This window comes from Cyanistes caeruleus, chromosome 12, assembly GCF_971803275.1.
Source record: "Cyanistes caeruleus chromosome 12, bCyaCae1.hap1.1, whole genome shotgun sequence".
Taxonomy (NCBI): Eukaryota; Metazoa; Chordata; class Aves; order Passeriformes; family Paridae; genus Cyanistes; species Cyanistes caeruleus.
Window position 1 is genome coordinate 20,248,294 of NC_141712.1, and position 21,650 is coordinate 20,269,943.

At 54.5% G+C, this 21,650-nt stretch overlaps 1 long non-coding RNA gene across 1 annotated transcript; it reads left to right on the forward strand.

Annotated features, from left to right (window-relative positions):
* Positions 1–190: 190 nt before the first annotated feature.
* LOC147650903 (uncharacterized) lies at positions 191–19,793 on the forward strand. Its single transcript, XR_015275296.1, has 2 exons — positions 191–1,832; positions 18,140–19,793. It is a non-coding gene; the product is annotated as an uncharacterized LOC147650903 (long non-coding RNA).
* The last annotated feature ends 1,857 nt before the right edge of the window (positions 19,794–21,650 follow it).

Here is a 21,650-nt window from a genome sequence, read left to right on the forward strand (position 1 = left end):
ATCAATCCTGCTCCGGGAGCTTGCGCCGCTCTGCTGCGGGAGATGCTGTAGCAAGGAGGGAAGGTGTGTACACGTATTTATATCCCAGAAAAATCCCTGCCCTTGGAGGCTGGAGTTGCAGAGGGGCCCTCTCCTCGTCTCTCTCTGGGGCTAAAGATAGCCCTGAGTGCAGCTGAGCCGTGAATCAGGAGGAAAAAATGTGGGTCAGCTCCTGAACGGAGCAGGGAACGCTCCGAGACTCGGCTGCTCCCGACCTCGCTGTGCCGGGGAGGAATCAGGGCTCAGCCCCGCAGATCCCACAGCTGCTCCCGATCCCGCCCTGGAGGCTTCTGGAAAGGCTCCCAAACCCCAGGACTGATGGATTGTGTGTCTGGGGTCTCAGCAGGGTTAACTGGGGGCTGTTCCCTGGGGATGCAGTTGGTGTTTGGAACAGGGATCCAAGTGGTCAAACCCAGAATTCCCAATCCACGCCTGTGCTTGGTGTGACATCTGCGTGTGCCGGGACATGGTGACCACTGGATGGACACACTGATGGTCACTCGTGTCCATGGACACACAGATGGACACACGGGTGGTCACTCGTTTCCATGGACACACTGATGGTCACTCATGTCCAGGGACACACGGATGGACACACGTGTCATGGACACACGTGTCCGTGTGTGCCCCCTGGCCATGGCAACAGGTCCCTCTTTTAATTCACCCTTTTTCCAATCCCACTGTTGAAAAACCCACTCCCGTTTTTCCTTGTCAAAGAAAAACCTGAGCTGGACTCGGAACCAGGCAGAATCCCACAGGACAGGCAGGAAGCTGGAGCTGGGAGCCCTGGAGTGTCCCTGTTCCTGTCACACACTCCAGGCGTGCTCACGGAGGATTTGCTCCATTTTTCCCTGCTTTGCTCTCCCTCTCTCCTCTCCCAGGAGTGGGTTTCCCTCTTGAAGGCAGCTCTGCTCCCAGAATTCATGAGGAAGAGGGTGAAGGCAGCTGTGGTGTTTCTGGAGGGTGGCATCACCCGGGACCTGGTTGGGTCACAAAATCATGGAAGGAGTTGGGTTGGAGGGGACTTTTAGCTCATCCCATTCCCTGAGCCACGGACAGGGATGCATCCCACCATGCCAGGCTGCTCCAAGCCCTGTCCAGCCTGGAATCACACCTTCCTACGTGGGAAGGGACATTTGGTGCCGTGCCACAGGTTAATCTGCGCCTGAACCGCTTCACCCTCTCCCAAAACCCAACAATGTCGCGCTGGGAATCCCATCCCCGCTTTCCCTTTCCCTCCGTGGCCGCTGGAAGGTCCCGGCAGAGCTCGGGGGTTAAGGAGATAAAACTGGGACGTGCTCGGAGCCATGACCTGCAAATCCCGGGAGCAGGAATTGCCGTGGGTGAGCCGGCGCTCCTGCTCGGCTGTCCCGAGGATTTCCATCTTCCCGAAGCCCCGGCGCCAGGAAATAGTTAACCACTCCAGGATTTTGATTAGCAGAGCCTTAAAGTCAGTAAAAAAGACAGTCGGGGAGAACTCTCAGGAGCATGCTAATGAAGTGAAGTCATCCGCGCACACCAGAGGAGTATCCATGCCTGCTCCACGCCGGAGGATTCCCGGAGCCCGGCGCAGGTGGAGCGGGGCTGGCGGGGACCCGCGGCTCGCCCGTCCCGGCACCTTCGCTCTCCTCCCTTTGGATATTGCCACGCTTTCCCTGGGATTTTTTTTTTTTTTTTCGCCTCACTGGAGCTTAATGATATTTCCAGCTCGGCGGGAGCTGCGGGAAGACTGGAGATAGTGCAGAGAGAGGCTTGGAAAGGCAGCAGAGGCAGCTCCCGGCTCTGCGGGAAAGGTGAGGGCATTCTCTTGGAAAATCCCTTTTTCTCCTGGGAAATCCCTCGGGTTTCTCTCTATCTCCGGCGCTTGGGCTGTGGCACTGCTGGGGGTGGGGAAAGGGGGAAGCAAACGGTGCTGGCGGTGCAGCTGGAAAGTTTGGGAAGCGGGGTCTGGGGGATGGAGATGTCCCGGCGGGTCCGGCCGTGTCCAGGTACGGAGCTGCTCGGAGCAGGAGCAGCCGCCTTAATCCCGCTTGGAAAAGTCTGTGGGCAGCTTTTAGAGCATTAAAAAAACATCCTTCTCCTCCTGTGAGGTTTTGCAAAGAAACTTTGCGAAGGTTGGATCCTTCCTCTCGGGATCGGCGCCTCACAGGTCCCACCTCTGCTGTAAAAATTGGATTTCTGGGAATAGCTCAGAAATTTAGGACAGAGCAAAGTTTTAATTAAGCCTGGGGACTAAACCCGGTAACTCCAGCGTGGCCAAATCCACGGTGGAGCTGATGAGTCGCCGGGGCTGTTTAATTTATAAGAAGTCCCCCCACGAAAACATTGCAGTTTTGTTTATGGGAAATGCAAGAAAAATATGCAGACGAGGTTTCGCTCCTAAACAGCCGAGGTTAACCCGTTCAGGATGATGATTCCAGGATTATTCCTGGGATAAGCTGAGCACAGATCACTTTGCAGCGGTTAGAAGCGAGCTGGTGACTCAGTGGCTGCCTCGGGTTTAGCACTGTGCAGATCCTCAGTCTGGCTGTTCCCAAATTTTGTGTTTTCTGCCTCATGGAATTTTAATTTTCCTTTCGGAGAAGTGTCCAAGCTTGTGGCACTGTGAGGATTTCGAGGCAGGCAGACATGCAGGGTTTTGGAGATCTCCTGGAATATCCCGCTCCTCGCTGCAAAAAGGCATCTGTGGAAAACAAAATCTCACGATTTTATCCATATGGGGTTTATGGGATATCAGCAATCACTGGATTTTTGGGCCTAGGGACTCCCAGCAGGGCTGGTGACAGGATTACATTTTTAATCCTTTGTGGAAGCACCGTTTCCTCATATCCCAAAAAAGTGAGAGTCACTCTAAAAGCAGCATCTCTGTCCCAAAGCAGAGCCCTGCAAACCCCATCCCTGGAAAACAGCTCGGTGCCTGTGGGATCACCCTCCTGGGAAGTTTGTCCCTTTTCAGGATCCACCTTGTCCATGTGCATGGCACGTTAAGGTGACATCTCTGCAACCCTGTGGTGGCAGGCCCAGGTGACCGGATTTGGGGAAGGAATTCCTCCCTGGAAGGGTGGGCAGGCCCTGGCACAGGTGCCCTGAGAAGCTGTGGCTGCTCCTGGATCCCTGGAAGTGCCCAAGGCCAGCTGGGACAGGGCTTGGAGCCACCTGGGATGGTGGAAAGTGTCCAAGGTGGGACTGGATAATCTTCGGTGTCCCTTCCAATCCCATTCTGGGATTCTGGAATTCCCCAGCCCGTGGTGATGTGTCCCATCTCCGCACCACCTTCCCAGCCCAACTCCCCTCTCCCAGCTCTCGGGGTGATCCTGGCATTGCCCAAATCTGAGATTCCCCTGCTATGTCCTGCCTGATCCGGGCTCGTGGCTGTAGTGAGCTGCCCAAGGAATGAGCTAAAATTCCCAATTCCTCCTTTTTTCATGTGGGTAGGAGCCGATCTCCACACTCAGCAGCGGGTCCAGATGTGGCCAGCTGTGGGTGGCAAAGCCCGAGTGCTGGGTCAGCTCTGGCTGCCTTGGGAGGGAGATGGGAGCACGTTTCAGAACCGGGAATGCTGGAATGCTCCTCTTCCCAACCAGCACATGGATTTTGTCCATCTCCCAAGCCCCGTTTTCAGCTGGAACTGCTCCACAACCTTCTGCTTGTGCAAATCCCATGCAAATATCCCGGCCACTCCTTGTGCTGTTGGGATTTTTCCTGCAGATTTCAGGGGGTTGCAGGACTCTGAGACCCAAAACTCAGCCGGGGGTGGGTGGGGAGGGCTTCCCTTGGGCTCCAGACCCTCTTGGAATGTCCCCCATCCCTTTTGGCTGGCGGAGCCTGGAGCAGAAAGGTGTTAAAGGGCCCGTGGCCACTACTAAGCAACAGTTACCAACAACCTCAGGCAAATAAAGTGCGGGAGACGATGGAAACAGGGAACAGCGGCCGCTTCCCAGCGGCTCCACTGGGTGAGTCAGGAGCGGGTGGCTGCTGCTCCCTGCCCCTTCCTCGATGACAGCATCCACACATCCAGCCCTTGGAGACCGCAGATCCTGGGATATTTATGATGATTTCACGTAGCGAGCGTTTCTCTGGCTGCCGGCAGAGCGCGAGTGAGGAGCTGGGATTTGCACGTTCCCGTCCTTTGGGCTGGGTTTTTCGGGCTGTTACGGGGTGTTCCTGATGCCATGTGCTCTTCTCCTGGGAATTTTGGGCTCCTTGGAGGTCATCGAGCCTTGACTCGGCACCAGCCGAGCGGGAAATCTGAGTGTGGAAGGAAAGGCGTTATCCCGGTGGTGCTTGACACGGATTCTCAAGGAATGGATCGCTCTGGGATAATTCTGGGGAGGCCCTGGCACAGGTTTTCCAGAGAAGCTGTGGCTGCTCCATCCCTGAGAGCGTCCTAGGCCGGATTGGAGCTAGTGGAAGGTGTCCCTGCCCATGGCAGGGGTGGAATGGGATGAGCTCTAAAAAAAGCACATCCCACCCAAACCATTCCGTGATTCTATTCCACAGAATTCCCCACACAGGGCTGAGCATTCCCGGGGAAATGCCTGGGCTCCATCCAAAGGTGGGAAATCATGAATCACTTTTGGAGGTGCCCATCCCGCTGCTGATTCCCATTCCAGGGAATTCCAGGGAATTTACTCAAAACCTTGAAAAATCAGTGATGCTGTTCCCAAGGCAGCTTTCCCAGGATGGCCCTGCTGCTGCTGCTGGAAGGGCTGGAAGCCACTGGAAAGGCATTTTCCACATGGAGGTGGATTTATTTCAGCTCTGAGCTGCCATTCCCTAGCTCCATATAAATAACATCCATGGACATATGTCCATCTGTCCAAGCCCACTTGCAGAGGCATTCCCAGGGTCTCACAGCATGTTGTGCTCCCAGAATCTCCCAGGATTTGGGGACAGCAAAGGGAAGTTGCTGCAAGAAAAGTGTCCGTGCCAGGGATGTTTTCCCATCCCATGGGCTGTGTTGCAGGCTCTGACTTCCCAGCGATCCCAGCTCTGGAAAAAGGATGGGATTTGGGGTGGTGGAGGGAGCCTGGCTCCTGCAGTGGTGTGGTTGTGACCTTCCATGACTCCCGTGCCCTCTCCCAGACGGGAATTTTGGGCTATGCAGAGCCCAGCTCCTGCAGGAGAGGCACGGAAAAGCAGCAGAAGGTCAGGAAATCCCTGGGAGCAGGGAAGTGCAGCCGCTTTTCCCAACACATCCCACCACAGGGCCCGTTCCTCCTCACCCTGGGAATTGCTTTCACCGCTGCTTCATTCCCATCATTTCTCATCCTGCCACTCCTCACCTGTCACCTGGATGCTCCCTCACCTTCCCAGCCTCTGTCATCCCAAGAGCTGCTGAGGATCCCCTGGAATTTGCGGCTGCCACCTCCAGCTTTCCCTGGACAAAGGATGGAGATCTTTATCCAGGTGCCTCTGGAGCCGCTGTGCCTTTGCCCTCCATCCTCTGGCATCTCCCAGGAGCTGCAGGGACGGTCACCAGGGCTCGGTGACATCCCTGCCCGATGTCCTGCGGCATGGGCAGGGCTTGGGAGCCTCTCCCGGAGCTTCCACCTTTCCCTTGGAAGGATGGCAAGTAGGAGACAGATCCAGGGATTTGGTTCAGAGATTGACCCCAGCGCCTTCAGGTTTGCTCCTCTGGGAAATCGGGATGAGGGGATGCAAAACCCTCGAAAGCTTCTGGTTTTGTGGGAATTTGGGGTCGCGGCTCTCTGCAAGGAGTGTGAGGGCAGAGGTGGCGCTGTCCCCTCTGTGCTGCATCCCTTGGGATCGTCCTGGGAACATCCAGCGCATCACAGGAGCGTCCTCCTCTCCAAGATGAGGAATTCCCCCGATGCCACAGGTCCGCGGGAGATCCCTCCATCCCCGGTTGTATTCCCGCTGCTCCAAAGCCTCGGTGCACACGGCTCCTGCCGAATTCCAGCCTGGGAAGGGCAGGTCCATGCTGTGGATGGGATCATCTTACAGGATGGATCTCTGCTTCCCTGCGGGAATCTTTCCCTCTGCTCGACATCCTCGTGTGTCCCATCCTAAACACAATTCCTGTGTCTGCATCCATGGGATGATGCACCTTTCCCAGAGCATCCTGACTTTCCTCTTCGCTTCCAGGCTCAAGGGGAAAATGCACTTTCAGGCGATTTCATGGAATTCTATCCCATGCCTTGATTAAAAGGGAATGGAAGGAGAGGCTTTAGCTTGAGTTTATCCAAATCAAAGTGCAGGATAAAGCTTGGGATCACCGCGGCACCGCTCTCCTTGCTTCCCAAAGGATTCCTGGGGGGAACATGGGCCGGGGAGGCTCCGGAGCAGGTTTCGGACAGCAGCCGGCGTTTTGGGGCTGGAAGCTGAAATCCTGGAGTACAACATCGCCACCTGTTTGCCGCGCGCGAGCGTACAGCGGGAAAAATCCCCCGGGATGGATCCCGGCGGGATGAGCTCCAGCGGACAGAACCCGTCAGGATACAGCCCGCCGGGATAAACCCCTCCGGACAGCCCCAAAGCAGGATGAGACTTCTCGGGATGCGAACATCGGGATATATTCCAGTGGGATGCAACTCCAGCTGGATGCACCCATCGAACAACCCTCCACCAGGATGTATCCCAACAGGATATATCCCATCAGGATATATCCCATCAGAATGTATCCCAACAGGACATATCCCATGAGGATATATCCCATCAGGATGTATCCCATCAGGATGTATCCCATCAGGATATATCCCACTAAGATGTATCCCATCAGGATATATCCCACTAGGCTGTATCCCACCAGGATATATCCCACCAGGCTCTATCCCCCCAGGATGTATCCCCCAGGATGTATCCCATCAGGATATATCCCATCAGGATGTATCCCATCAGAATATATCCCACTAAGATGTATCCCATCAGGATATATCCCATCAGGATGTATCCCATCAGAACGTATCCCATCAGGATATATCCCACTAGGCTGTATCCCACCAGGATGTATCCCATCAGGATATATCCCATCAGGATATATCCCACTAAGATATATCCCACCAGGATGTATCCCCCCAGGCTCTATCCCCCCAGGATGTATCCTACCAGGCTCTATCCCCCCAGGATGTATCCCCCAGGATGTATCCCACCAGGATGTATCCCCCCAGGATGTATCCCCCCAGGATGTATCCCATCAGGCTCTATCCCACCAGGCTCTATCCCATCAGGATGCAACCCCATCAAGGAGCCCCATAGCAGCCCATTGGAAAGTCCCAAATCAGACATATCCCACCCCACTGGGGTATATCCCAGCAGGATGCATTCCATGGGACAGGTCTCCATCAGGAGGGCGTCAGGATGAAAACCCAAAGTTCAGGGTCACCCTTGTGTCGTGTGGAGTTGCTGAAAGCCCTCAGAACCTCCAGATAAAATCCCGGAATTATTTGGGTTGGAAGGATCTTAAAGCTGATCCCATCCCCTGCCATGGCACCTTCCCCTATCCCAGGCTGCTCCAAACCCCATCCAATCTGGCCTTGGGCACTTCCAGGGATCCAGGGGCAGCCCCAGCTGCTCTGGGCACCTGTGCCGGGGCCTGCCCACCCTCACAGGGAAGGAATTCCTTCCCAAAATCCCACCTAACCCTGCCTTCAGGTAGTGGGAAGCCATTCCGTGTCCTTTTGCAACCCTGCTAAAAACTCGGGGTCTTTTGGATACGTGGCAATAATCTGAGGATTGCCCCCATGCTGGGTTTATCCTCCTTCCCCTCAGAGCTCAAAGCTGTTCCGTGCCAGCACAGCACGTGTGGGATATCCCAACCCTTGGGATAAACAGCCCGTGCTCCCCCTGTTTCCATGGATAACGTGCTCATGGATTAAGTGTCAGGCTTTTGTTTGAAAGGAGCCTTCAGGAAAATGACTCCACGAGACCTCCGCGTGTTTAAATTTGTCGGGATTTGAAATATTTGGATTCCGTGGATGAGTCCGGACGTTTAATGGGCAGCCCTTGAATGGAAAGCTCTGGCTGCTGCTGCAGGAGGGGGCTGTGTGCCCGCTCCCACAGACCTCTCCCCCCTCTGGAAAACGGGAATGAGCCAATGGGGATTGGGCATTAATGGGGATTTATGGCACAAATCCGCTACTGTTTGGTCGGGACAAACAGCCCTAAGTGGGATTTTAGTGCTGGAAGATCGGCCCTGGGGCTGGGGCTGCTTCCCAGCCACTCACAGAGGGCTGAATTCCCTCTTCAGGGGAGCACAGGGAATACCTGGAGCCAAGAACCACTGGGATTTGGTGTAGGAAGCAGAAATAAGGTCAGGTTCATGGACTGGGGTCCTTCACCTGCTCTGCGTTTTCTCCTGGGAAGTTTTGATTGGGGAACTCGCTCCTGGCGTCTCCCCTTTGCTGTTTTCGCTCTGAAGATGTGTCAGTGTTTATCCAAACACAAATTGCTCCGTGCCTGGGCTGGTCCTGGGCCCAGCTGCTGAGGGATGGAGATCCCGCTCTCCTGGGCTCTCCTGGTGCTCTCCAGAAACATCTCAGGAGGGGCTGGGCTCTGGGGCTGGGTGGCCCAGGCTGGTGGCACCGTGGGGGAGGACAAGGCAGGTTGGGGCCATGGCCATGGAAAGACTTTTCAGGGAAACCCAAAAATGGCTCAGTCTCCACCACCTGCAGATTCCCAAGTGGTGGATTTTGGGTGGCTGGAACAACCTGGTCTTCATCTGTTTAGATGGATCCGTAGGTTTGTTCTCTCTTGGTTTGGAACTCCAGGAATGTTGGCCAAAGCTGTGTTCCAAATGGTTTTCCCTACATTTGTGCTGGGATTGGGTCTGTGCCAGAGGAAATGGGGCATTTCTGGGCAAAGCAGCACCAAATCCCTTCCTCTTCCCACTGCTGAGGTCTTTCCTCTCACCCTGTTCTTCTCCTGGTCCCCATCCTGCATTACAGTCATGGAATGGGCTGTGTTGGAAGGGACCTTAAAGCTCATCCAGTTCCAAACCTGGCACCTTCTCCTGTCCCAGGTAGCTCCAAGCCCCATCCAGCCTGGCCTCAGACACTTCCAGGGATGGGAATTCCAAACTTCCCTGGGCAGTTCCAAGGCCTGCCCACCCTTTCCATGCAGAATTCCCTCCTGGTGTCCCCCGGCACCGCTCGAGGCCACATCCTTTTGTCCTGCCAGACCTTTGTCACCTTCTGCCTCCCACGGGAGCTGGGTGGCCCTGGGAGCAGGTGTGTCACCCTGTGCAGGTGACAGCTGGGGACAGGCAGTGCCTGGGCCGTGCTGGGGCTGGGAGGTTTGTGTGGAGCTGGAATTGTTCTCCCAACACCATTTGTTGTTATGCAAAGCCAAGTCCTAAAAAAATAGTGAATTTCCTCTGCCATGGTTTGGAGGAAAAGCACTTCCCTGGAATTCTGCAGCAGCTGGGGGCATGTCCCTCCATCCCGAGCACCTCAGGGTGGGAATGTAGAGCAAAGACCCGGAGCAGGGCAGAAACCTCCTCCTCTTTTTATGATTTTTTAACCCTCCAGCAGCTCAAAACCCTCTGAAAAGCTGCTTTTGATTCATGTACTCCAAAAAAAATTCAGGCTGAGCCACTGCAGCTCAAATAAAACTTTAAAGAGGGTCTAGACTTGGTGGTGGAAAGGAGCTGGGATGGAAATGGGAATGAAAGAAAGCCTGGTTGGTGTTAGGAGAAGTTTGGGAAAGCTCCTGGCTGTGGTGACACTGGGGGATGCAGCAGGACTGGACAGAGTGTCCCAAGTCCCCAGAGCATCCTTGTTCCAGCTCTGGATCAGCCATGATCCATCCAGAGTAGCTTTGGGATGATCCCTGCAGGACTGGAGCATGGCCAGCTCCAGGATAGGAGGAAGAGGAAGGTGCTGCTCCCTCCTCATTGCTCTTGTTCAACTCAAAAAAAAAAAAAAAAAAGAAAGGAAAAGGATTGAATTCCAGCCAGGATTGGAGGGGCTGGAGGCAGGAATGGGCTCAGGACTGCTCCAGCCTCTGCAGGTGGCATCCAGGAGGTCTGGCTGGAAATGATGGAGCTGGAAAAATCTGGGATTAAGTGGCTTGATTGGAAATGGAAAAGGATAATGAGTCTTGTTGCTGTGCCAAGCACAGTCCGTGGAATCAAGGACTCTGGCAGCTGCCCCCGGGGTGGCCGGAGGGTGCCAGGACACCCTGCCTCACTCCTGGGAGATTCCCAGCTTTTCTTCCCTGAGGACACTCCGAGATCTCCCTCGGGAATCCCAGTGTAGAGTTGGAAATCCCACCTGGGATTCCATAGAATCGATGCTAAACCCTTGGGAAAGGTGGCTCCTGCTCCTGCCAGTGCCTGGAGCCACCTCTGGCCCAGGATCTGCGTCCCAGCAGCCCTGGTGGCATGGGAAGGGAGCAGGAGCCGGCTCTGGCTGAGCCCCATCCCGGCTGGATGCTCCAGAGCATCCCTTCAACCCCAAGGGCACAGGAAAGGGGCATGATCCCAACCTTCCTGCATCAAAATGCCGGGAAGTTGAGCCCTGGAGTTTGACATCAGCGAGGCCAGAGCGGTCCCAGAGCCCCGGGTGTGTGGTGGATTCCCGGAGGGAAGGGGACGGCAGCCTGGGAGCCGGGAATGGGGACTGGAATTCACCTCCAGGGTGGCATCGGGCACCAGCAGGATCCCACATCCCTCCAAACCAAACTGGAGCCTCGGGAATGGGGCAGAGCCACCCCCAGTGACCCCCCCAGTGCCACCAATTCCCCAGAGCCGCGTTCCCCTCCTGCCCATTCCCAGCTCCGCTCCCGGCACAGGGTTGGAGTTTTTTGGCTCAGCAGGAGCAGAGGCCGGGCGAGCTTTGGTTGTTTTGATTCCAGTTCAAGAGGAAGCTCGAAAGCAGCCGTGGCTCCGTGTCCCAATCCCAAATCCGCACGTCCCAGCCGGGCCAGCACAGCCAACAGCAAAATCCTCACGTCAGTGGAGCTGCTCCAGCTGGGGAGAGCCCGGGGGAGAGCAGCCAGATCCCAAATCCTGGGGCATCCAGCAGCCAGATCCCAAATCCTGGGGCATCCAGCAGCCAGATCCCAAATCCTGGGGCATCCAGCAGCCAGATCCCAAATCCTGGGGCATCCAGCAGCCAGATCCCAAATCCTGGGGCATCCAGCAGCCAGATCCCAAATCCTGGGGCATCCAGCAGCCAGATCTGAATCCCAGGCCATCCACAGTCAGATCCCAATCCCGTGGTTTCCAGCAGCAGATCCCAGTCCTGTGCCAAGGGGCACTTTGGGAGCAGCCCCATCCCAGAGGGATCTAAGCCTGGGGCTCCCCTTTAGCCTTCAGCAGCTCCCTGGGATGGGAAGCTGGCCAGGGATTTTCCTGGATCCGTGCCTTGGGTCACCGTGAGCTGCTCCCAGTGTCTGGAAGGAGCAGCAGGAATGTGCCCCTGTTCAATCCCCTATCCCAACCCAGGCTGGGAGATCCCAGCCAGCTCCAGGAGGGGTTGCTGGCTCATGGTTAATGTTGTGGATCCGTCTTTCACTGATCCAGCCCTTTTTCCATGCAAATGTGCCCGTTTCCAGGGGAATGTGGGGATGGGGAGCCATCAGCCTGTCCACATCGGGCCCCAGAAGACATCTCACAGGCAGGAGCTGCAGATGTTGAGCAGGGAGAAACATCTGGGCTGCTTTGAGAGAGGGAGCCAGAAATTCATGGAGTGGGAGACAGGGAGCTTCCATGGGGCAAAGTCCCACCCCAGAGCCGCTCTCCTCCCTGGAATCACCCTGCTCCGAGCTTCCTTTGCAATCCAAAAGCTGCTGAAGGCTCAGGATTGGCTCCCACAAAGATTCCTGAAGGACAAATCCACAAGGATCCAAATCCTGGATGGCCACGGACATCACGAACTGCAGCTCTGGCACGGGGTCCCCACCCAAACCCCTCTGTCCAGAGCTGGCCCCTGATCCCGGGGCATCCCCAGCACAGCTCCCAGGAGCCTTGTGCCTCAGTTTCCCCTTCTGCAAACTGGGAATGCTGGGTCTGATATATCCCCAGTCTCGTGCCTCAGTTTCCCCTTGGGCAAACTGGGAATGCTGGGCCTGGCATATCCCTGGCCTCATGCCTCAGTTTCCTCATCCATAAATTTGGAATGCTGGGTCTGGCACATCCCTGGCCTCATGCCTCAGTTTCCTCATCCATAAATTTGGAATGCTGAGTCCAAAGCCAGCCTGGCTGGCACATCCTTGACCTTGTGCCTCAATTTCCCCACCCATAAATTTGGAATGTTGGATCTGGCACATGCCTGGCCTTGTGCCTCAGTTTCCCCGTCCATAAACTGGGAATGCTGGATCTGGCACACGCCTGGCCTTGTGCCTCAGTTTCCCCGTCCATAAACTGGGAATGCTGGGTTCTCACCCAGCCAGGCTGGCACATTCCCGGCCGTGCTGCTCCATCCAGAACTGACCTACTTCCCTCCAGCAGAACTTTCTGCTCCACTTATCTGACCCAGCACCTTCCTTGTTTGCCTAAAGCCGGGAGCGTTTCCCCTCGGCCGGGCCGGGCACACACGGGGAATGTTTGCTGGAGACACACAAACCGCTGCTCTGTGCATCCCTGGAGGAATCCAGACCCCTTTCCCCACTGCAAAATCCACCCTGGAAGGCTGCCACGTTTGCCTTTGCCCCCTTTTCCCCCATGCCTCTGGTCCTGCCGGGGACAGGGAGGAGAAAGGTGACATTGTTCCGTCCTGGAAGGGGCAGCAGCATCCCAGCTCCCGGCCTCTGTGGCTGCCTCACTCATGGATGTTTGCATATGTTAAAAATATTTAGTCCGGTGCTAAAAAAAATATTATCCCCGAGCTTTTGGGGCCAGCTGAGCATAATGGCACCTATGTGTCCGTGGGGCAGCATTCCGGAGGCACACAGGGCTCCTCTTTGCCTCTGGAGCCATCCCGGGCTGCAGCAGGGATGCTGGGAGCCATCCCCATCCCGGAATGCTGCTCTCCCCCTCGGACAGGGGCTTGGGACTGTCAGGATGTGGGGCAGGAGGGATGGAAGGTCAAACAAAGGTGTGTGTTTGTTTGTTTGTTTGTTTGTTTGTTTGTTGGCTCTAGGAAAAAGTGATAAAAGCTGGGATAAGGCCTGTATTCTCAGCTGGTGGGACTGGGATGAGCAGGGAATGGCCCTGCTCCCAAAATCCATGGATTCAGGCCATGCAGGGGAGGGCTGAGACCTCCCCAGCTCCTTCCACCTCCTCCCAGCCTCACCCAGGCTTTGCCCGCGGTCTGGAGGTACCCAGAACTTCTGGGAATGGGGAGAAGCTTCCAGCTGAGCTCCACAGCAAGAATTCCAAGACGGGTGAGAGTGTGGGAGGGAAAACATTTCCCCGGAGCAATCTCCCCGTGAGGAGCAGGAGAAAGGAGCGTGGGGTTTGTTCTGGCCACGGGAGGAGGACAACGGCGAGCGAGGCCACGGGATTTTTGTGCGCTAAGGAATCATTTCCTCGGCTTTTTTCCCCCCTCACATATTTATTTTTCAAGCGGGAAAAGGAGCTGGAGGAGGGCGTGGAGGTGAAATAATCCCGGCTGGAGAGCGTGAAGGGATCATTATACCCCGTCCTTGGGCTTTTTTGGAGCTTTCTTTCCCCCCTTTTCTGTGGACACTGCTGCCATTCATGGCTCGGCTGGGGGTGTGTGGAGAGCGTGGCCGGGAGGGAGACGGGAATAATTCCCGCACAATATGGAGCAGGGAAAAATAGGCCGGTTGTCTGAGGTGGATGGAGCTGGATGTATGGAAGTGTGAGAGCATCAATGCAGCCATTTATGAGCAGAGCTTTTTCCCCCCGCTGAATAAACTCCACGGCTCCGAGAAAAATGTAAATGTTCGGGAGCCCTCGGAGACAGGATTTCAGGAAAAAATAAGGACAGCTTTCAGGGCTGGGAGAGCAGCCCCCTGCAGCCCCCCACTGCTGCTCCAGGGATTATTTTTCCCCCCTTCCTGCAGCTCCTCCGTGGTTCTCTCTGTCCCCACTTTAAATGGATTTGTGTCCCGGTGTCCCACGGAACGTTCCCCGCCCGCTTTGGAGCTCGGGAATTCCTCCGGCTCCGGTGCCACCGGCTCCCCTGGAGCAGAGTGAAAGGTTCCATTCATCCCTGCCCTGCTTCCCTCTGGAGTCACCACACCCTGGGCCTCTGCCCTGCTGCTCCGCTGAGCTCCTTTCCACAGCAGCATTCCCGGATGGAAGGGCTGGGAAGGGCTGGGAAGGGCTGGGAAGGGCTGGGAAGGGCTGGGAAGGACTGGGAAGGGATGGGAAGGGCTGGGAAGGGCTGGGAAGGACTGGGAAGGGATGGGAAGGGCTGGGAAGGGCTGGGAAGGACTGGGAAGGACTGGGAAGGGCTGGGAAGGGCTGGGAAGGGCTGGGAAGGGATGCTCCAACACTGTCTTGGCGTAAGGATAATCCCCCCTGCCTTGGTCTCTGATTTCTGGAGCTGCTTGGATTGGGGGTTTGAGGAGCCTGAAGGAACAGGAAAACGGGGAAGATGAGTGGTGCTGCCTGCAGAATTCCCATCCCTGACTGGATGGGCATGGAGCAGCCCGGGATAGTGGAAGGTGTCCCTGCCCATGGAATGAGATGAGGTTTTTTTCCAGCCCAAACCATCCTGGAATTCCATAAATGAACCCCTGGCTGGTCTCTGGGATTGGATCCTCATCCCCTTCCTTGGAACCATCTCACTCCAGTGATGGGAACATCCTGGAGGAGCAGAGAAACCAGGAAGCCAAATCCTGATCTCGTGGCAACGATCCTGCAAATTCCCTGTCCTGGAGCAGCAGGATGCTGGGAGCCTCTGGAGAAAAGGGATCAGATCAGGGGGGAAATGTTCTGTGTGAACCAGCACTGCAGTGCAACAGTGGTGGAGAATTAATATATCATTATAATTAGTTAAAAGTTACACATCCAGCTCTACTTGGAAAATATTTTTAAGGATAAGATGAACGTGGATTGGAGCCCACTTGATCCCCAGACAATTCCCATTTGTCACGGAAGAAATTCTGTGTGCCAGAAACCAGGGCACTTCTGTCCTGCATCCAAAGCTGATGGGATCGTCACCCCTTTGGGGGGAAAACCACAATTCCTTGGGAAACAGGGAATTCTGAGGTCTCCAGAGGAGGGTGTGGGGGTTCTTTGAGTGCAGTTTTTAAGGAATATCGATTGGGGAGGTGAATTTTGGATCCATGAGGAGCGTCCTGGCAGAGGGAGCAGGGCTGGGAATTGGGGACCCAGCCCAGGGGTTTTGTTGTGTGTGATCAGAAGCTGCTCTGGGATGATTCCATGAGGGATCAGCCCAAATCCATGGATCCAGCGGGAATTCTAAATTGCATTGTTTTGCCCTCGGAATGAGGCTTCCAAAAATCTCCAGAGAACAGAGCCAAGAGCCAGGGCAGCTCCAAAATTCCTCTGGATTTACCTCAGGAGCGTTTTTCCCTCCTCCATCCCTGCTCCTGGATGGGAGTGCCCCATCCCAGGGATCCCTATGGAAGCTGAAATGCAGCACAGGGCACCCTTTTCCCTGGAATATCTGTGATGGATGCATGGATTTGCTCTTCAGGGGATGGATTGGGGTGTTTCCCTCAAGGAAAAATCAGGGAAAGAGCCCCACGTGTGTTGAACTTGGAAAAGAAGCAGCTAAACCAGTGCAGCACTGGGAGGGGACTGGGAGAACTGGGATGGCACCAGCACGGAGAGCTCAGGATTGTTGGGATGTGCTGGAGGAAAAGTGGGGGGAAAAAATAAAAACCAATATTTTAGTTCTGGGTTTGATCCCAAATAGGCCTCGGATAGAATTGCAGAGGTTTTGGGAGGGCTTTGGATCTGGAAAAGTGGCTCTTATTTTAGGGATTTATTTATAAATTGATATATTTCTTTTTATATTATTTATTGATTTTTTTTTATATATATTCACCTCATGTAGGATATATATTTTATATATACATTATATATATTATATATATTACATCATATTAGATTAGATTAGATTAGATTATATATATTAGATTATATATATTAGATTATATATATTAGATTATATATCTATTTTATATATTTTATATACTGTATATCCCATATATATATATACACCCCATATATAATATATATATATATTTCTTTACACATCACAGATTATATTCACCATCTTTTTCTGTGTAACCACTATCTGGGTCTTCTCTTTTTAATATATTTAAATATATTATGTGTATTTTTAATATATTTAATATATTCTGTGTATTTACACACCCCTTGTATTTCTAGAGGAGATTGGAGAGCGGGATCGGAGGTTTTCCATGTCCCAGACATATCCCAGGAAATGTTTGCTCTCTTCTGGGGCTGGAAAAACACCAAGTAATAAGGGGGGAAAAAGTTGTTAAACTCCCAATAATTAAATGTGAGCAATTCAAACTCGGTCAGGAGTTGCTGCATCCCGGTTATCACCATCAAAAACACCTTTTCCAAGGGTTTCCAAGGGTTTCCAAGGGTTTCCAAGGATTTCCAAGGATTTCCAAGGGTTTCCAAGGGTTTCCAAGGGTTTCCAAGGATTTCCAAGCGTTTCCAAGGGTTTCCAAGGGTTTCCAAGGATTTCCAAGGGTTTCCAAGAGTTTCCAAGAGTTTCCAAGGGTTTCCAAGGATTTCCAAGGGTTTCCAAGGATTTCCAAGGGTTTCCAAGAGTTTCCATGGGTTTCCAAGGGTTTCCAAGGATCTCCAAGGATCTCCAAGGGTTTCCAAGGGTTTCCAAGGGTTTCCAAGGGTTTCCAAGGGTTTCTGCAGCTGCTGCTGCAAAGAGGGATCTACTCTTCCAGGGGCTTGGATGGACTCCAGGCCAGGGGTTTGATTGCAATTCCACTCGATTGCCGGGATTGAAGGAGGGCTCTCCACGCTTGGGGAGCTCTGGGAATTCTCCTGGGAGCCCCAGGAATTCTCCTGGGAGCCCCAGGAAGGTGGCCCTGGGAAATGCGCTGACCCCGGCGTTGAACATTCCATTATTCCAGAATTATTTCATTCATTTCCCCTGAGCCACGAGCAGCGATGGGAGGGGGAGAAACCTCCCAGATCCTCCTGCCCGGTGAGGGAGTGTTTCCCAGAGTTTTCCCAGGTCTGGATCCGCTCCCCACATCAGCAGCAGCTTCCAGAGGTGGCTCTGGATCGACTCCGGAGCGCGGGATGAGCTCCTTTGATATCGGAACCCGAACCTGGCAGCTCTCCCCGCGCTGGCAGCGCTTTGGAAGCGTTGCCAGCAGAGCCGCTTTTCCAGAGGGGCCTGGAAATGCAATCCATTATCTGATAGTTGGGAGCAGCTTTTTTAATTAAGGCTCTGGCCAAGGGCTGATTGAAGAGGTGTGGGGGGGGTTGTCCCCAGGGATTTGGCACATCCCGGCCTCTGGCACCCTGGGCAGCTCCAGGGCTCCTTTTCCCTCCGGTGTCACATTTGGAATGAAGCCTTTTTGCTCCCTTTCTGCCCCCGGTTTTTACCCTTTTCTATTTCCCCACTCCTCTTTATGTCCTTTTGATCCCTATTCCTTTTTCCCCTCTCTGTACCATCTCCCCACCTTTCTATTCCTTTTTCCCCCTTTCTTTCATTTCCCTTTCCCCCTTTGTATCCCACTTCCCTCCCTTTCTCTCACCTTGATTTCCCTTTCCACTCTTCTCCCTGTCTACCCCCATTTCACTTTTTCCCTTTTTCTACCCATTTTTTCTTTCCTCTTCCCTTTCCCCCCCTTTCTACCGTTTTCCCTTTTTCCCTTTTCCCTTTCCTACCCAATTTTTCTTGCCCGTTCCCCTTTGCTCCATTCCCACCCATTCCCCCCTTTCCTACCCCGTTTCTCTTTCCCTTTTCCTTCCCTTCCATCCTTTTCCCTTTTCCCCTCCGTTTTCCCTTTTCTACCCAATTTCTCTTTCCCCTTCCCTTTTTTTTTTTTTTACCCGTTTTATCCTTTCCCTTTTCCCCCTTTCCCCCCCTCTCCGGTGCCGGCGGAGCGCAGCATTCCCGGTTTCCTGCGCTCCTCTCCTTCTCCCGTATCCCAACTTCTGTGCGCTACTGGCTGGTGCCGCTCGAGGGGCGTGAGCAGCTCCGTGCCTGTGGTCAGTGATGAAGACTTTCTGCTCTTTTCATCCCCACAGCACGGAGCCACCGCTCAGGGCCAGCCGGCAGCTCCTAATTCCCGACTTTCGCCTTTTCCAGCCCCTTTCCAGGAGAATGCACTCTTCCCCTCCGGCCGGCTTATGATGAGGTGAGTAAATTCCCTTTTCCAGCGCCGCTTTGCTGCCTGATGTCATAAAAGTGGGATTTTTTTTTTATTTTTTTTTTTCCTGGGGGAAGCCTGGGGGGAAGGAGAATGTGCTGTTCGCCTCACGCCGCTGCCGGGGGTTCGCTCCAGCGCTTTTCCAGGGTTTGTTCCCCTCGGCATTCCCGGCTGGAAGCTCCTGCATTTCCCTCTGCAGACACAACTTTCCCCCCCACCCCTTCCCCCCCACCCCCCTCTCTGGCTCATTCAATGACTCAACGAGGTTTGTCAGAGTTAAAAAATGATGCTCTTCGCTCAAACTATTCGGGATATTTGTGTCATCCCAGAACTTTCAGAGGAAAATCGTTGCCATTCCCATTCCTCCCTCCCGAGGCCGAAGCTGCCCCCGGGCCCCCTCTCGGGGCTGCTCCTGCTCCGGGTCCCCCCGGCTGCTCTCTGCTGTCACCGCCCGCCGCAGAGGTGCCACCTCTGCCGGGAAAGTGTCGCCGGTGCCCCGGCGGAGCCACCCCTGGCACAGCAGGAGTTAATCCAGCCCCCCCTTTCCCCCCCTCTTTCGACTTCAGCTGCAAAAAATATGAAGTGAGGATGGATCCGCTCATCTGCTGAGCAGAGGAGTTGCTTTGATGTCGGTCCTGCTGTCGGTCCTTCCTTTCCTCCTTCCCCTCCTTCCCCCCTTAACCCTTCTGCCGGTGCCTGCCTGGAATTGCGGGGGGATTCAATTCCCGGGAATTCCGTGTGCGTGGCACACGCGGGGAGCTGGAATTTCCTTTTTATTTGCTCCCCACTTCCAGCCCCATTCCCGGGATGCGCATCCCCCCGGGGCTGGGGGGGACACCGGCGACAGGGGAGGGGGTGGCGAGCGCCTTGTCACCTGTGGTGGCCCGGCAGGGCTGAGCTCGGACGGGCTGGGAGTTGTCGGGGTGGGATTTTCTCCATTTAAAGGGGTTTTAACCCCATTTTTCCGCCGCTGGAGAAAAGCGCCGCTGCCGCTTTAAGGCAGAAGTGTCCCTTTAAGTGACTTTCCATTTGCTGTGCTGGAGAGCCGAGAATTCGGTTTCCCAGATTTCCTCTGAATTGTGTGCAGGAGGCAGAGGGAGTTAAAAATGACTCGGGAAACCCTCAGCCACTGCACGGCAGAGAAAAGAAAAAAAAGGGGGTTGGAAATGAGATTATGGGGGGGAAATATGTGTAGGGCAAAAACTGAGATTTATGGGGGGGAAAGATTTAGGGAAGGAGGGAAAAAAAGGGGGATTTAGGGAAGAAAAAAGGTATCTGCTACTGTTTCCCTTTGGCTTCCTGGTGTTGTTCCCAAATCCCTGCCTGGGGAGCGGAGAAATGGGATCGTGGGGAACACGGGGAGCTGCGAGGATGCAGCACCCCGGGCACCCAGGGGTTAACAGCTCTCACCAGCTGGGGAGCATCATAAACTGCAGCGAAATTAATTCGCACTTTCTTTTCCTGATGTTTGCCCCGGGACGAGTGAAAAAAATAAATAAATAAATAAATAAAAATAATTTAAAAAAAAAAAAGAAGGAAAAGAAGAGGAAGGGGAAAAAAATAAAAGGCCCCTAAATAAATAATCGGCCTGGAAGGGGCTGGGGAAGGCTCTGGTTCCTCAATTAGCTGGGAATTGCCTTCTCCCGACCAACGGAAGGCAGCAGCGTGTTGGAGCCTCTGGATTTGTGGAGCTTTCTCCAAGTGCCAAGTCTGGTTGTGCGGGACTTTGGAGGGGTTTAGGTGGAGGAATCCGAGCGGCTCGGCTCCCTTAACTCCTTCGGAGCCGAGCGGATTTGGGAAGGAGGATTTGGGAAGGAGGATTTGGGAAGGAGGATTTGGGAATGCGGGTTTGGGAGCGCTGGCTCCGGAAGGAGGGAGGGTTTGGACAGCAGAGAGATTCCCGAAGCTGGGATGGGACGGGCTGGGAATTCACCTGCGCTGCTGGAGCAATGCCGGGAGGCATCAGCGACCTGGGGATGAGCTGAGCTGATTGTCACGGTCCTTAATTGGGGACACTGTGTCATTAACGCGGGGCTGTGGTGACAGGGGGATTTGGGAATGTGCGGGAGGTCGGGGGGGTATCCATGAAATGGAAGGGGAAGCTCAGGGATTTTAGGATTTTTGGGGATTGTGCTGTCCACATCCATGTGGTCCACATCCCAGCCTTTGGCAAATGTGGGATAATCATGGCAGGAATTGCTTTGGGAATTTTAAATTCCCCATTTAGGCATGGGAAGGGATTTTCCTGTCTCTCCCGAGGAAGGGCTGATGGAAAGAGGAGCTGGATGAGTCCTGGAGGGAATGGCCAGTGCTGTTCCCAAACACAGCAGAGATTGGTGCCTGTGGAGAGGGAACAGCCTGGCCAGGAGACCCTGCAGGGTTGTTTGGGGTTTCCCTCTGAATCCCAGCTGCTGGAATGTGGGAATTCCAGGGACTGCCTGTGGTCAGGTCAACACCCAGGAGTCTGTGTCCCCCCTCTGCACATCCCGGAGGAGCTGGAAAAGCAACATCCAAGCCCAGGTGTGGTGACCCAGAGCCAGGATTCTGGGAAGCCTCATGGGCAGCAGAATGGCTGGGAGATGGTCTGGATCACGTCAGGATTGCCTGGAGTGCTTTCCCAGGACAGCAGCCACCAGGGATGGGTTTCCCTTTGGAGCATCTCCTGATGCCTCAGACTTTGGAACAGAGAATCCATGGGTGAAACCGCTGTGGAAGAGGCTGAAACCCAGAACCTGAAGTATCCCAGAAGAGGATGGGTCATTCACATCCAGGAAAACCATCCAGATTTATCCCAGCTCCAGTGGCAAAGGGAATATCCAGCCCAGAGCTTTAGGACTCAGTTAGTGATGAGCATTCCCACAAGCAGGGAGCTCTTCCCACACAATTCCCCGTGGGATGAGCTCAGAGACCCCGGGACAGACAAACCCGACGTGGGATGAGCTCTGCTCCGTGGGGACGCTCATCCCCCTTCTCCAAGATCCTGCTCCAGAGGGATGGGATCCAGCAGGGCCTGGCCCCATTCCCTGTGTTTTCCTTTGGGTTTGAATCTGTTTTCTTTGGGTTGAAGCGTTGGTTGCTGGTCAGCTGTCGCTGCAGCGGGATCGGGAATGTGGCACTTCTCCGGGAATGTGGCACTTCTCCGGGAATGTGGCACTTCTCCGGGAATGTGGCACTTCTCCGGGAATGTGGCACTTCTCCGGGAATGTGGCTCAGGAACTGGCAGGGCCACGGGCAGCAGCCTGCACTCCCACCTGCATTCCAGGTGGGCACAGGAGCAGCTCCGAGCCTTCCTCGGGATGCAGAGGAAATGGGAAACACGGCAGGGATGGTCGGAAGAGGGAAAATCCCCCTCCTTCCCAAGGAGGATCAGCAGGATGGGAGCAAGGCCA